Here is a 16452-nt window from a genome sequence, read left to right as displayed (position 1 = left end):
TCCCCCGTCCCAAAGCTATCGCCTCACAGAACACTTTCACACAGACAGAGAGACACGGAGAGAAGGTGAGGTAGGTGTGTGTGTGTGTGTGTGTGTGTGTTGGAGGGGAGGGAACATTCCAGAGAAGGTAGACAAAAAGAGAAAGAGAGACGGGACAGACATCATTGTAATGACTGCATGCAACTCGATACTCTTGCATACTGAATATTCCCCCAGAGGGCTTTTTCCATTACCCCACAACGGTGGAGTCGTTTAGCTGATCCAGCCCAGCTTTTCCATTCTTTCTTTCTTTCTTTCTTTCTTTCTTTTTTCACTCCCTCCCTCTTCTTTGCTGTTTTTTCACAGACACATTGTGCAAATGTAACCTTTTGCAAGCCCCAACCCCCTCCTCCCTGCTCCCCATCCCCAGGAAGTTGGCTAGCCACTTTGCTGCCAAGAAATATGAAAAACTGGCAGGCTGCCCGTTTCATCTGCAAACACACAGCGGAAAAGGGAGGGAGGATGGAAGCAGCAGGAGATGGAGGGAGGCAGCGAGGGAGGGAGGAGGGAGTGGAGGTGACACAGAGGAGAAGGAAATGCTGCTGCTGCTGCTGTGCTTTGCCACGAGGAAGAAAAAAGAATCAAACGAAGAGCAGAGAGAAAGAGAGCTGCAGAGAGATAAGGATGAATTTTACTTGCATGAAAAGGGGCCACATTACCGAGTGAAGATAAATCATGTGGAACATTTTCTTAGCAGCAGCAAACAGCACACGGCCGCTGATGAGCGGAGTGAGCTGGGTTAACACATTAGCATGCACACACACACACACACACACAACCAAATGCTGCTCCGCATGCTATGTGGAGACACATGCACATACACAGACATGCAGATACATCAGAGATCTTATTCTCATTAGTTTCTGGAAAATGGTTCATGCTAAGTTTGCAGTTGCATTTACGCTTCATTGTGGAGAAAAAATCAGTTCTGGTATATACTGACTGCACAAACCTCCCAAAGCTTTCCAACTCAACACTGTTCTACATAAATCATTTGAAACGTTTGAGGCCAATCCAAAGTGAAAAGGATTGGTACCAAACTCAATACTTTCAAGGGTGCCACACACTACGTTGGTACTACTGAGAAATTTACATGAAATCAATCAGTACCAAATATTAGTACCAAAGGGCCTGATTTTCTAAGATCCTAAATAAGAGTGCTAAATTCGTAACATATTTTCACATTTGGTTGGTGTGCATTTTGCAGGTGATCAACTAAGAATAATTGCATAAATGACAACAGGTGTAAACACTGTGGAGACAGCAGGATTTAAATGAGGGTTTTGCATGTTTTACAGGCTTCTGCCACAGGGAGTTTGAACGGAAAGCAGAATGACTGCACGCGCAAAATGAAATTCGATCCAATGGAGGTGTGAGTGGAAGAGGCAAATTAACATACTGTTGAGCTGGAGCAAAAAAGTTAAGAACAACAGATGAAATTAAGAGACGACGGCAAGATATAAGGCAAATAATAGATAAATAATCTATTGCGCAGGAGGTACGAGGCAGGCGGCGGTGACGTCTCTCAATCGAAGCGGTTCCACAGTGGAGGAGAGGTGCGCACCAGAGGAAAGGAGTGCGCTGTTGGAGAAGAGTGCACAACCTGCCAAAAAAAACCCCAGTTAAAATTGTAATATTGATGAAAAGAAGGAAATATGAAGACATAATAAAGGTCAGTGTTCATTGTCTTTAGGCTACAGTGGCTATGAATGTTCAATTTTGTTGAATTTGGCTGCAAATAGGTTGCAATAAATTTATGTTTAATCATGTTGTTTTTCCTGCATTAAGGATTACTGAATGAAAATATGAATACATGCATCCCCTAAACAACTCATGAGAAATGACTTTAAATAAGAGTGTCTCCTCCTCGCCAGAATAACAGCAGCCATCTGTGCGCACCGCTGGGCCGATTAGCACCTTCCTTTCAAACATATTAAATACAGACACAGTTGCAGTCACTGCAGATTATTTTCAGGGTTGGTAAATCGCTGTACGTGTGCTAAATTAACCTATTTGCATTTTCTCCTCCTAGTATTTTGCACACTAGGGTAGAAACGTCCCATACTGCATATTCATTAAGGCAAACGTACTAAATGGACAGTGTGTGATGTCTTACACATTTGAACTCCTCAGTGCCTCAGTGCGTACCATTAGTAGATCAGTTTTCGCAGTTGTTTGCAAGTGATATCAAGTTTATGCACGTTTTTACACACACAAACCTTGAGTAAATCAAGCCCTGAGAGCCAATCTGGGTGAGAGATGAACTTATGAGGCTTTTCCACTGGCACTTTTGGCCACCAGGAGTCAATCCGTGCCACACTGATTTGCATTACCATCACCACTTTTATCTCGCCGAGCTGTGCTGAGTCATGCCCGAGATGAGCCTACTCTGGAGTGTGACCAAAGCGAGCCTGACCCGCCTTCAAGTGGGCTGCGGTGGAGTAACACCAACCACTGCCAACCCCGTACAAGCCTTCCTTTCTCCCCTTCAAACAAGCTCAGCAATGTTTGAGCAGAACAGACGTTTCGAAAAGTAACACTCTCACTCTCAGCTGTTTAGAAGCTAATCTCTTTAGTTTGAAGTTAAGTTTCTCTCCTGTCTTGCTGTTTTTACATTCAGATGGCTTCTGTATTTTACTGTCTTGTTGGCTGTTAGTTTCATAATAAAGGCTTTTGGATAACACCATAAAACAGGACTTGTATTTTGAAGAATTTACAGGAAGTGCAGTGTTTATCCACCGTTTAACAGCTACTGGGCTAAGTTCATCTTCAGTCAAAGACACCTGTCGAAATCCCTGCCATGCTGGGCTGAGTCAAACCGAGTCGACCTAAGTCACAGGAAATAGTGAGCCAAAAGTTGTCTCAACTGTTTAAACTTTTCAAAACTCAATGCACACTTGCTGCAGTAACTATACTGTGAAGTGCAAAGGGCGAGGCCAACACGTCCAATCAAACTGAAAACCATATCTAACAGCTAAGAACGTCTCACCTCTAGCAGCAGCCGCAGCTAACATTAGCACATCTGCGGCCAGCGCCAAGTTTCACGCTTCATGGATAAGAAATCTTTAACTGAGGTGTCAACAAATTCAGTCAACATCTTCAGGTGATCAGGTTGCTTGTTGGATCAGTTACACATTCAACATAGGTAGTACAAAAAAACAACATAAAATACCAGGATTTAGGGCTTAACAATAATGGTTGCCCTATTGCCCCGGGGAAGTAAAATGCTAAGTGGGGCAAGTTAATCTGGTAACTCACTTGCCTGACTGGGCAAGTGGTATAAAAGAATTAAACTATTAAATTATTTTAATTATTGATTAATTGTTGTAATTTATGATGCAAATTGACAGAAAATGCTCTTTCAGCCTTTTGAATATGAAGATTTCCTGCTTTTCTTTGTTTATTATCGTATTAAACTGAATATCTTTGGACTTTAGACCAACAAACAAGACATTTAAAGACATCACCTTGGACTTTGACAAATTGGGATGGATACTTGTCAATATTTTCTGACATTTTATAGACATTGAAGCCTAAAATTAAACATGACAGTTCATTTTAATCATTAATAAATAAAACTATTTGTCTTAGCAAGTAGATTTCTGATTTGCCTAACAGGGCAAGAGAGAAAAAACATTCCCTTTGAAGTGGCCAAAACATACACAACTGATTTGCTGCAGGTTTAATTAAAGGACCAGTCTGTAGGATTTGCTTGCAGATGAATAACACCTCACCATGTTAGCTGTTGTCCAAAACTTTTGACCATTCTTCTTCTTCTCTGGGGTAACTTTTGACTCTGAGCAGCAGCCTCTAATGGATGTAAGCCTCGCTAATGTGAAAGATGCATGGAGGTACTGTATGTGGTTAGTGACGGTTAAATTGTTTGAAACAGATGCATCCATTTTCCTACATAAATGGGGCATAAATGATAAATAAATAAATCGCCTTTATTCCTATTATTGTATCTGTTCTGGCTATGGGTCATGCTAACTTTACCAAGCTTCCAAACTTGTTGAAGAACATATTGTGACTACAAACCACGCTAAAACTGGAAAAGATCCTCACTAGAGCCAGTGTTTGGTTTGTGTGTCTGTTCTGGCCTATGTGGCAGTATGACAGTATGAACACATACTTATGAACAGCGGCACACTGTGATTATGAGCTGGGACTTCAGTTTGACCAAAACATGTGTAGTTGCCACATACAAAAATCCCAGTAGAGGGCAGCAAACACCACACAATGATAGCAGAGTAAGTAATGTTTTTCAAGCATTTTCTTTACTTAAACTTGTATTAAACACTAGATAATTGCCATTTACTCTGTTACTGTTGTTTGGATAAATTATAATGAAGTTTGTGTTTGATATAAAGAGCTATAATAATGTATATGAATCATTCTAAGTTTCTTTTTGTCATTCTTATTTCTCTGTTTTAGTAACACACACAGTTACATGTAGCATAGATCTCCAGTTATATTATTTCTGTCTAACAGCATAGCTCTTTCTGCTGTGCTGCACAACTGGAAGAAGAAGAAGAAGATTAAAGTGTCTGAATATTGTCTTCTAACAGACTCGGGGATGCGCACAATTTTGTCCGCTACACTGTGAAAGTTCCCCTTGAAAAAGGCAGTGCTGTCAAGTTAGCCTCCTTGCAACAGCATCAGGCTCGTCTGCTTCGTATCAAGCAAGATATCGGCCTAAGAGTATTATTTTTCATCCCAGCCACTGTAACTCAAAATATGATTGGTTAATTCACCTGTCACTTTCTAAACAAACACACAGGCTGCGGTTTTTAACCAATGAGTGAGCCACCTCTAACCTTTCTCTGCCTAGAGACAACAACAAAAACATCTGATTGGATCACTCTATTTTACTGTTTACAGGACAGCAACCCTTTCATTGCTGAAATAAAGTTGACAGAAAATGAGGTTGAAATCAGAATTAGAAGAGAACGGCCTAATAATTTCATGAAATAAGTCAAACATAATATATTTAAATATAACACTTGAAATACTGAAAGCCATCACCGTTCCCCTCTACTTATGAATTTGATATTCAATTTCTGCCATCTTCTAAGAATAAATCCACATAAATCTGACACACCGGACCTTTAAAAGGTAATGATGTCAGTGTTGTGTTGACAGCTTGTTCTTGATCCAGAAAAAACAAACCCAGTTAGTGTAGTTTTAATTAAAACGTACATTTTAATTTAATAACTATCTAATAATCATATTCGTATTCTTTCATATATTATGGAAATGCAATTAGCTGATTACACTGTGTTTTTTTAACTTTAAATTTGAATTTAATTTGAACCTCAGTGCCTCCTCTTTTTCTTGGCCTAGAAAATATCAGTTATCAAAGGAGGCCAGATTCTGCCACCCCAAAATTCCTCCATCCAGACATCAGCAACACACAGTGTGCACATTCTCAACCCACTGTCTCTCCAGTGAATTATATATTTGATATAAAGATTTGGTTTGGTACAGGTATATTTATGTAAAAGTCATCCTGGGTAGTATACTGTAGTGTGTTAGATGACAAAGGATGTTTTACTTATTTTGGTTCCATGTATTAAAGCTTGTCCACTGCTCGGGCATTCTCTTTGACGTCTCTCCTGGACCTCCTGACAGTTTCTGTCCAGGCAAAATGCAGCGAAAGAAGGAGCACGGAGCTTTTTCTGACTGTTCGGATAGACGCTGGTTCTTCCACGGAACATCTGTGTGATGTGTCTTCCTGCGAGCTCTTCCTGTGGTTTTGACGTCTCCAAGTGATGCTCTTCCTGTCTGTTGCCTGGCAACAGAAGGGAAAAAATAGATGAGGTGATGAGTGAAGGTGAGCCCGAGGGAGATGGAGGAGAGAGAGAAAGGGAGGAGATGGTGGGGAGTAAAGCGCCGGTTGTTATTTTCTTCTTGGCAGGCTCTCGCGGATCGTTCCGTTTCTGTTCTCTAACGTTCCTTTGAAATCAAAAGACTAGGCATGATGTGATGCTCTGCTGAGTGCGCGATGATTACATACATGTCAGAATGTGCATTTCATGTCACATTTGACATTCTTGACAATAAAGTATTCTCCATGGTGTGTGAAATAAGCTTTTATCAATTTTAATTGTATTTTCTAAAGTATTGTATTTCTTGTGTCTTTAGATTTCCTCTCAAAGTGTTCAGACTACCAACACACAGGCTAGATTATATACATACATGTATATGCATGCATGAACATATAACTGCAGAAATAATGACACAAGTCTTGTGATTTAATTTGTTTCTCAGTGAACTTCTTGCACTAATTTCCTTAAATTTTGAATAAATTGTGGGTTTTATGCTTTTCCATTGGCTTAATTCATAGATTACTTTACCTTCTTAGAAATAAAGGTGTGAACTAGAACCATAAAGGGCTCTTTGGCTTGTCCCCTTTTGATTTCTGTTAGAACCTTTTATAAAGGTTTTATATTATGTTACATGGAACCCTTGACAAACCCTTGATGAAAGAGTTCTTCGAGTATTTCAACAACAATTCTTTGGATGAAAAGTGTTCTTAATAGAGTCTCTAGTCCTACAAAGAAGCCTTGATAAGGGGTTCTTCAGAAGCAAATGGTTCTGGGTAGAACAGGACAGCAAACAGATTTAATTCACAATGTTTTTTTTTAAATTGCCACTGTCACATTGCATTATTTTGCTTTCAGCAAAAATGCAGAAGAACCTTCCAAAATATGGACTGTGCAAGCTTGTTTCAGGGCCTTATCAGAATTTATTACGGCTCTCTGTCACACTCAGTCACAATCAGATGTAATATAATGTAATGTCAGTAGTGAATGACAGAGGTGAAAGCATGTGTGATATAGAGGAGTCATGATAGCAAGGCCAAGATAGTGATAAACTAGCCTACCTGGCAAAATCTGGTGTTGGAGCATTATAACACACATAATCACTGTCAGTGCACCTTCTCACATATAAAGACTAACTGGTGACAGCGCACCTTTACATGGATGAAGAATATATAGGTTAACAGGCGACAGCACACCTGCACACAGATGAAAACTAACAGGTGACAGCAGCACCTTAACACTGATGAAAATAAGTGCACTCTCCTTAATTCATCCACGGGAACAACTTGTGCTGCTCTGAAATATTCTGAAAGGAAACTATATTTGGAAGCTGCTTTTTCTTTCTCTGCTGCTTCTTTCAATTCTGGCTTCTCAAACTTACCTTTGTGTTTCTATATTGCTTGTTTCTCACTTACCTGTTGTCTTGACATTTCACTGGCTGGCTTGGTTTTCTTAATTTGAAAGCATGTATTATTCTAATGTTATTTATATGCTGAATGACATCAAGTATGTGACACCATGAAATAATGTTCTTGACTGAATAAGCACTATAACTATAACAAGTGACAATAATTGGCAGCACCAGCGGCTCTAATGCAGCTGCATTACCTGCATATATGGTAGTTCTGCTGCTGGACACGTGTTCACACAACAGAACTGTGTAAACTATCGGCCTTTTACTTTTTCATCATCCTCTTGTTTACTGCACTGCATTGTACTGTAACTGTATTTTATAAAGCAAATGCACATTTCTGACCATTTTCTTTTAACTGCACTCAAAAACTGGAAAAATAATTGGTTATATCATGGTTGTATTAAGCCGCACACAACATAGACAATGTATGACACACTGGAACTGAGCCTTAAATTTCAAAACGAAAGCTGTAGTCAGTGATTAAAGTACCAGGTACCATGAAAGTTAGACATGCAAGTAGAATTATATTATGCCAAACTGTCTCATTGATTTGTTTCAGGTATCTGAATCTCTTTTCATTACAGGGGTTACAGGTGGATGGATCCCAGAATGCAATGGGCAGAGACCAGAGCTTTAGCTGTCTCTCCCAGACTGTCTCTTACTTCCATCCCCTGCTTCACACACACACACACACACACACACACACACGCACACACACACAGTGCTGTAGTGTCAGTGAGTCACCACAGTGACGCATTCTGATGGAACATTTGGTTTTTGTGTGTGTGTGTGTGTGTGTGTGTGTGTGTGTGTGTGTGTGTCTTCAGACTTTCATATGTAGATAGATGGCAATGGAGGAAAGAACTGTGAAGTTGAGATGAGACAAACCAATCTCCTACATTTTATGTCCATGCCACCGTGCAGGATTCACATTATATTTTGTGGGGAGTAATGTGGAAGTAATTTGTGGAATATTATATCATTCTATTGTCAATACTGTGCTTGAAAATAGAGTTTTGTAGGCTTGTACATCAAAGTTTATGCCAGTTAACTCTATGTTGCAGACTTACAGGTCTGTGCTTTCCATCTGAACATTTAGGTCTCTGCCTGTAAAGTCTGCTTTGCAAGTTTGTGCTTCAGTTTCAGGATTACAAGTTGCAAGCTTACTTTTACTAGCTGTGAGGCAAAAAAAACCAAACATGTGACAGTGAAACAGGTTACAAACCAACACATTCGCTTACTGACAACTGGCCAGATATGACTGCTTGCTCATTTGCCCTCTGTTTTAAACTCTGTCCCTGTGTACACCTGGTATTAACATGCGTCCTGGGTGGTCCAATCACAAACGGACAGCTGTGAATGTAACCAGGATGCATTTGAGATCAGATTACTTACACCACATTCAGAGGTTGTCTGTGCTGCATGTAGGGCTAAGTATTGTTTAAAAAATGACAATACCAGTACCCTTAAAGTGATACTGATATTAATGGTGTACTATTGCGGTGATTGGCTGTGAGCAAAACCATATAAATAGTATTTTTTTCTAGTACTGGGTATGAAAAGGATTGATTGCAGGTTTCATTTGACTGGAGAAGTGTCAATACCACTTGGTACTGAGTTATTTCAATCAATACCTTGAAGGTATTGAGTACTGATACCAAGCCCTAGTGCATGTGACCACATTCTTTACCTGGTGTGAATGTTTCTGAACACGTAACACCAGATCCCCTTAAAAATCTTACAATTTTGAGAGCTGAGTTCTGGGAAACTTCCTAAACTTTGAGAAACACTGTTTATGACTGAATTATTTGGACCTTCTTGTCAAATAGGCATTAAATGCAAAACACTGAGTTATTTCTTTTCTTATTAAAAGCATTGTTTTGCTGGATGCCCCAGCACATCAGCTGGTAGAGCGTGTGCCGAATGTACAGAGGTGGAATCTGCAGCAACAACCATGGGTTCGATTCCAGCCTGTGGCACTTTGCTGCATTTCATCCCCACCCTCTCAATCCGCTTTCATGTCTGTCTACTGTACTGTTAAATATTATTTAGTAAAGTCCAAAAAAGAATCTTAAAAAAATGTGTTGCTGTGAAGAGCAGATAGGAGAGACGCTCCATGGTGCGCTGGGATGCACACTTTTACTTACTCTTTGTGTGAAAAATGTGAAAAAATCTGATTTCCACACAGTCAGAAAAAATAAAAGTGTGTGCCCTGCACATGGTTAAAATCCCGGCACTGCTGACAGTGCAGGTTAAATATGAGGCTCATGTAGGCTGATAAAAGACCTGAACTAAAAAAAGGATAGTCGAATCTTTGTACTGAATGGTCAAATGGACATTTAACGGACAAAATAGCTTATTTGCATAATGAACGTTGAAGTGAGGTCAGATCACAAGTGGTCACTTGAGACGGATCTGGAGGCGCATTAATACCAAGTCTGAACCCACTGAGAGCTGTTCAGTTGTGATGCATGTTAATACCAGGTGTGAACAGGTTCTGTGACACTACGTACTCTCTAGCAGCACTTTTGCTCATGTAGGGCTACGTGGTCCAGTTAGCAATAATGAATCTGTAAAATCTGGGTAGACTTTAACAAAACAGGCTAAAAAACTACTTAGCTATGTTCAGAAAAATATCAGGGTTTGGGATAAAACAACCCACTATGGAAATAACCAAATAATTTGGGTAAATACATCTCTACCATTAATTAAGCCTTAATAAAAAAAAGTGATTATGGTTATTTTTTTTGTATTTTCAAGATAAGAGTGGATGTTTATACATGACATGTTATGTCATGATCTGTGGTAAGATAAAACTGACGTAAGTGCTCAGAGAATATGAAATGTAATTGAAATCTCAAAATGTCCCATTCTGGACATATGTGTTGCATTGTTTCTACCATTCTCACATCTCCTCCTCATGTCCAAAGGAGGATGCAAGTTCTGGAAGCAAAGGATGCATAAATGACAACAATCCCGATCAAGAAGAATCCCAGGAGTGACAGAGAGACAGAGGAAGAGAGAGGGGAGGACTAAATGAAAGAGAAGGAATCACCAGAAGGGAAAATGTACGGTCCCAAAGCTGGAGAGGGAGAGATGGAGAGAGGGGGGAGGGTGGGGGAGGAGATGGAAGGATCAATATCTAATTTCAGTGCTGAGTTCACTGTGGACGGTTTTCCAATAAGACTGGGATAGAACACCAAAGTTTGAATAGCCGTGTATCTCTGTCTGTCTCGCTGTGCATCTTTCTCTGTCTCTTTGTCTTTCTTCTCCCCTCTGCCTGTCTCCCTCTCTGCGGCCTCATGGGTGGACCACGCCTCCATCTGTCTCTGTGTCCACTGCTAATGATGTGCAGGCTCCAACTGACTTATACCAGCTATTCAGGCCACTGCGAAGCCAAGACGTGAAGTCATTCCTGAACAATGAGCAGCATCTACTGTACTTGTAACCAGCAGTGTTAATTACAGCAGATGTGGCTGCATCATCAGAAGAGCTCTAGAGTCGGTCATTAAAAAGGGGCGGGACCGCTAACTGTGACTTCCCTGTCAATGTTACACAAACTTAATGTGTCTCAAATGGCCTGAGTTAATTTAATTGACAATTTATTTAGGAATACGAAAAAAACAAAAAACATACAGAAAACAAATTAGGAACCAGCATGATAAAAACTTTAAAGGGGAACCCCAGAGATTTAGTATTGCGTAATTTTGAGGAGCTCAAAAGTAGGGTTGGGAGGTTTACTTTAAAAATGTGTTCTGATACTGTTAGTGATTACCTATTAAAAATGTAGTCAGTAACCTAATCCAAGGATTGCAGTGGTAAAGGAATGTAACTTGATTACTTTCCATTACTTTGGGATTACTTGTAGTGTTAGCAGTTTATCTTTGTTGCTAATGTTAGCTGCTGTTCTGTATAGGTGATGTTAGCAGTTGTCTGTGTAGCTAGTAGTTGTCAGTGGAGCTAAAGTTAGAGTTTGGTCTGTGTCGCTAACATTAGCAGTTGTTCTGTGTAGCTAATGTAAACATTTTTTCTGTGTAGCCAACATTAGCAGTTGTTCTGTGTAGGTAACATTAGCATTTTGTCTAAGTAACTATTGGTTGGTCTGTACAGCTAACGTTAACATTTGGTCTGTGTGGATAATGTTAGCCATTGGTGTGTGTGGCTAAACTTAGAGTTAGGTCTATGTAGCTAACATTAGTGGTTGGTTGTGTAGCTAATGTTAACGATTTTTCTGTGTAGGTAACATTAGCAATTTGTCTATTGAACTATTAGTTAATCTGTATAGCTAATGTTATGTTATCATCATGACATCATCAGGTTTATACTCTCAAACTTTGGAAAGCTCCTTTACGTGGCAATCTGCAAGATTTTCATTTAAATATAAAGGTTAAGCCCAACTGGAACAACTTGCCTGGTTGCACAACCTAAACAAGGACTTAATAATGCCATGAATGCACCAAATCCTCCTGAAGTAGTTCACCATGCCATGAAAAGTGGGGAAAAAAATGGGAAAAAGTGAGAGATTTTCTGCTCTTCCACAAAAGCAGGTGTTGTTGTTACTGTTGTTTTTAAGTCATGTCAGAGCTGAGGTAATAGTAAGGTCAAATTCTTCTCTCTGCTTCTCTGCAGTCCGAACCTCAGCAGTGAGAGCAGGATGGAGGTGTTGAGGGGCAGTTTACCTTCCTGAAATATTTATGAGAAAATGCACCAATGCAACTGTGCAGCAGCCACAACTGAGAAGCTCTGTTTCTTTCCCTCTGTCTCTGTCCTCATCTCTTCCCTCCATGAATCATGTTGTTCTAATCAGTTTGTAATTAGAATATTTTTGGTCTACTTTCTTTTCTTATTATTTTCACTTAAAGAGACAGTTCACTCTCAAATCAAAAAACATATATCTTCCCCCTGGCCTGTAGTGCTATTTATCCAGATAGATAGTTTTGGTATGCGTTTTGGAGATATCTGCCTTCTGTCCCATATACCGGAACTAGATGGCACAAGTCCTGTGGTGCTCAAAACACCAAAAAATACATTTTAAAATTTCAACAGCAATGTCTCTTTCCAGATATCATGACCCGGTTGCTCAGCATAATCTACAGACCTTGTTTTGAGCAGTTTAATGTTTCTTTCTTACTGCTAACTGTATCACTGTACAGCAGGAAGCGTGCATCTACTCATGGATGAAAGCTTGAGCCAAGGAGGTACTAAATGCATGTTCACAAACATGAGCTTCTCGTCCATCATGCATGCTTCCATCTGCACAGTGATATCCTTGGTGGGTGTAGTTTGGTAGAAAGACAATAGTTGCTAGATGCCATCTAGTCACATTATACTGGAGAGACGGCAGACATCTCTATGGCTGATATCTCCAAAACTCTGCAACTCACAACAAAACTGTGTAGATGGATAATCAGCACTACAGCTAAGAGGAAAAATATGTTTTTGATGTTGGGGTGAACAATCCATTTAACTTGAAAAGGTCACCTTTATAATCAAGAGGATACACAGCCCTCAACTACTTCTCTGTTGTCATTGGTGTCTTTTACCCTTTGTCTCACGCTCAGAACCTTCAGACTCTGGTCTGAAGGAACATAGAGTATTAGAGGTGGTATTTAGAATGTGTGTAATAATAGGAGTTTATTGTGTGTGTCCAGCCCACATGGACCCGTAAGACAACTGCTGTAGTGAAACAACATTTGTCAGAAAACAACATTAACACCACACATCTCTGAGTGCCACCTCTTCGAGGCTTTACATATAAAATATGCTGCAAAAAAAAAAAATAATAATAATAATAATTAAATCCCTAAAACACAGCCTGTCCTCTTCCACTGAACCTGTCCTACAGCAAATGGTAGTTATACAGAGATCTTTGACTTTTGGTAAAATTCCACTCCAGATAAGGTAGGATAAATTTCTCTTTGTAGCAAATATTACCATTTCATCATACAGAAGGATGACTTTGCACTGAGCATCAGTTTGAAAATCGTATAAAATCAGAGTCAGCTCTGACTGATTTGGTGCCCCTGGCAAGATTTTAGCTGGTGCTTCCTTGAACTGTAGCCAAACGCCATCACACACTAATCATCATGTTAACTTACAGACTAGATCTGAAATGTGACCCCGACAGCACTGCTTTTTGTACAGTCTGTCCTCACCACAAGAGCATGCATGTTGGTTGTGAGTGCAAGCACCTTATTCTGACCGATATGTCTGTTTAGTTGGGGGCAGTGGCCCATAGCGTACATAGTAAGTATTACAGGAGAGTGAGAAGGTCCACATTCGAGGAGGAAGTGGAGTGGATGGATGTCTAAAGCAAGCATACCTACAGTTATTTAAGGTTTTGAGTAACTTAGAATGTCATAATGGGTGCAATGTCCATCACGCCACTTCCGTTGTGCGAGTGACATCAGTTTACATGGCATACCTAACATAGTTATTTTAACCCAAACCACAACATTTGTTGTAATGTAGTTAAGGTCCAGCCAGCCTGTTGCTGCTGGTATTCCACCTGTAACTGACAATCGACCAATTATGGCGTTTAGGCATGAGGATGTGTTGGTAGAAACATGGCAGTGCAACATGGCGGCCTGCTCCCTCTGTAGATATAAATGCCTCATTCTAAGGATGGATGGATGGATGGATGGATGGATGGATGGATAGATAGATAGATAGATAGATAGATAGATAGATAGATAGATAGATAGATAGAATGTGAAAGGATCATTAAAGGTCATTAAAACCCTCCAGTTCCCTGAAGACAGAGGACAATGTTCTCATTGTCACCTGTACTTCCCTGCAGACATGTTCACAGGTCTGTTCCAAAGCCTGATCATCTCTGGTGGGTCTTTAACATTTAACATTTTACATTTCAACATTCCACATGACATTTTCCTGCCTTGATAATACGAGATGAGGACAGGACTCACACCAAGGATAAAAAGTACAAGGCAGCCTGTTTTTTAACACAGGATGGTGAGTTGATCTCCTGTGAACTAACTTCAAAAACATCTTACTGTAATTATTATAGAATACATATGATTAGTATGTTGTGTAGGTTTGGGACAGCTATGCTAAGTGGCAGACTCTGTCTGAGGAGCAGGGAGGACAATAACTAAAAAGGGCACAACCCGTGCATGGTTGGGCACTTTAGAGGGCTGTTTACCCCATTTTGTCCACTGGAAGGGCACCCTAAAGGGCACTTCATCACATTTTGTTTGCTGGGAGGGCACCTCTAGAGGACACTTCACCAGGTTTTCTCCACCAGAAGTGCACTTTAGGGGGCACCTTATCACATTTTGTCCACTAGAAGGACAGTTTAGAGGGCACTTTACCATGTTTTGTCAAGGGCACTTTCGGGAGCACTTTGTCATGTTTTGTCCACCAGAAGGGCACAGCAGAGGATACTTTGCCACATTTTATCTCTTAGAAGGGCACCAAAGAGGGCATTTTATTAAGTTTAGTCCACTAAGGCACTCTAGAGGGCACTTTACCAGGTTTTGTTTATTGGAAGGGCACTTTAGAGGGACACTACTATGTTTCATCCACCAGAAGGATATCCTAGAATGCACTTTTTACATGTTTTGTCCACTGGAAAGTCAATTTAGAGGGCACTTTACCACGTTTTGTCCACTAGAAGGACACCCTAGAGGACATGTCATCATATTTTGCTCAGTTGAGGGGCACTTTAGAGGGCATTTTACTACATTTTGTCCATTAGAAGGGCAGCCAAGAGGGTAGTTTATTACATTTAATCTACCATAAGGGCAACCAAGAGGGCACTTTTGCTCACCAGTGGCTATATTAATCCTTTTCTGTATCATTTTCTTCTTCTTTAATCTGTATCCATCTTAGTCTCTTGTAGTGTGTCTTTGTTTCATGAGCCCACAAGGACCTTGTAATGCATCTTCATTAATTTACGCCACATACAAACATGCAGCCAACATATAGCCTACAACAGTTCTCACATCTCCCTCTCCTACAGGCAGCACACTGTTTTCAGCACAGAAATGAACAAATCTTCAACACCACAGCTTCAAGCTGAACTGAGTGCACTGAATCACCAGTGACACCAACAGAAACTGCAGCTTTCTGCACTAGAGCTCCTCTCAGTGGTGGAGAGGAGGCACTGACATTTCAGACGACAACTCAGCCAGGATATTCTGTGTGTTTCTTACTGGTTAATGAAAGATAGCAGAGACTACAGGCACAGTTATGTCTGTTGCTGAGTTCTGAACCTCACAAAGAGAGCTTATATAGGCTGAAGCCACTGAATGAAACTCACTGAACCTGAAGACTCAACTGAAGGCTGTCAGAAGCAGAACCTCAAGTCCCCAGTGTGTTTTTAACAAAGTGCTTGGTTTCTAGCATCTTTGCTGATGGTGGATTCAGGACGGACTGCATCCAACAATTTCCAGAATCCAACTTTCTGAAAAAGACAACCTGACATTTGTGAGAGCGCCCTTGTCGAGATTTCCCTGGCTTTTTCTGCCCCCTAGTGGTCATACCAGAAAATACACTGTGGCAGTTCTACGCATAGTGGCTTTAAAAATGCAAGTACATAGTCAGCCAGACAGAATAATTGTAACCCTAGCTTCCTCTGGAGCTTTCAGCCACATCTCACGGTTTGTTCAGTTGTCATGGAAACATTATGACTATATCCAGTAAAATGATTCAGTATGTTCTCCTTTATTATATAATACATACAGTATGTTCATTATAAACCTACACTACAGTTGTGAATATAGGAATATTATACCTCATATTCACGCTGTTTAGCTTGAAAGGACACTATTATTGCATTTATTATGTTTTATTATGACAAAAATCTGCATTCAAGGGTAAAAACCCTTTCAATTCAAGTTGACCATGTGCATATGTCTTTGCTCTGATGCACACCAGCCATTTAACCTGATAGAAGTAGTTTGTCTGTCTAGTCTATGAATGCACGTGTATAGAAATTGTCCTGTAATAACATGCCATATATCAGCAGGTTGCAGTTTCACAGTGCAAACACTAAGCATACAGAGAAGAGCAAGGATTCAGCTGATATTAAACTGCTCTGACAAAGATCTCACAAACCAAGACAGGAAAGAGGCTGATCCTTCATGGCTCTATACTGCACTGCCCTCCTGTGGTTTATTTTCTACACTGCAACTCCATCTGCACCTCTTTATA

The sequence above is a fragment of the Lutjanus erythropterus genome, chromosome 20 (assembly GCF_056507025.1).
Source record: "Lutjanus erythropterus isolate fLutEry1 chromosome 20, fLutEry1.hap2, whole genome shotgun sequence".
In the NCBI taxonomy this organism is placed as follows: domain Eukaryota; kingdom Metazoa; phylum Chordata; class Actinopteri; order Lutjaniformes; family Lutjanidae; genus Lutjanus; species Lutjanus erythropterus.
The sequence above is the reverse complement of the archived record's forward strand: the minus strand, read 5'-3'. Positions refer to the sequence as shown.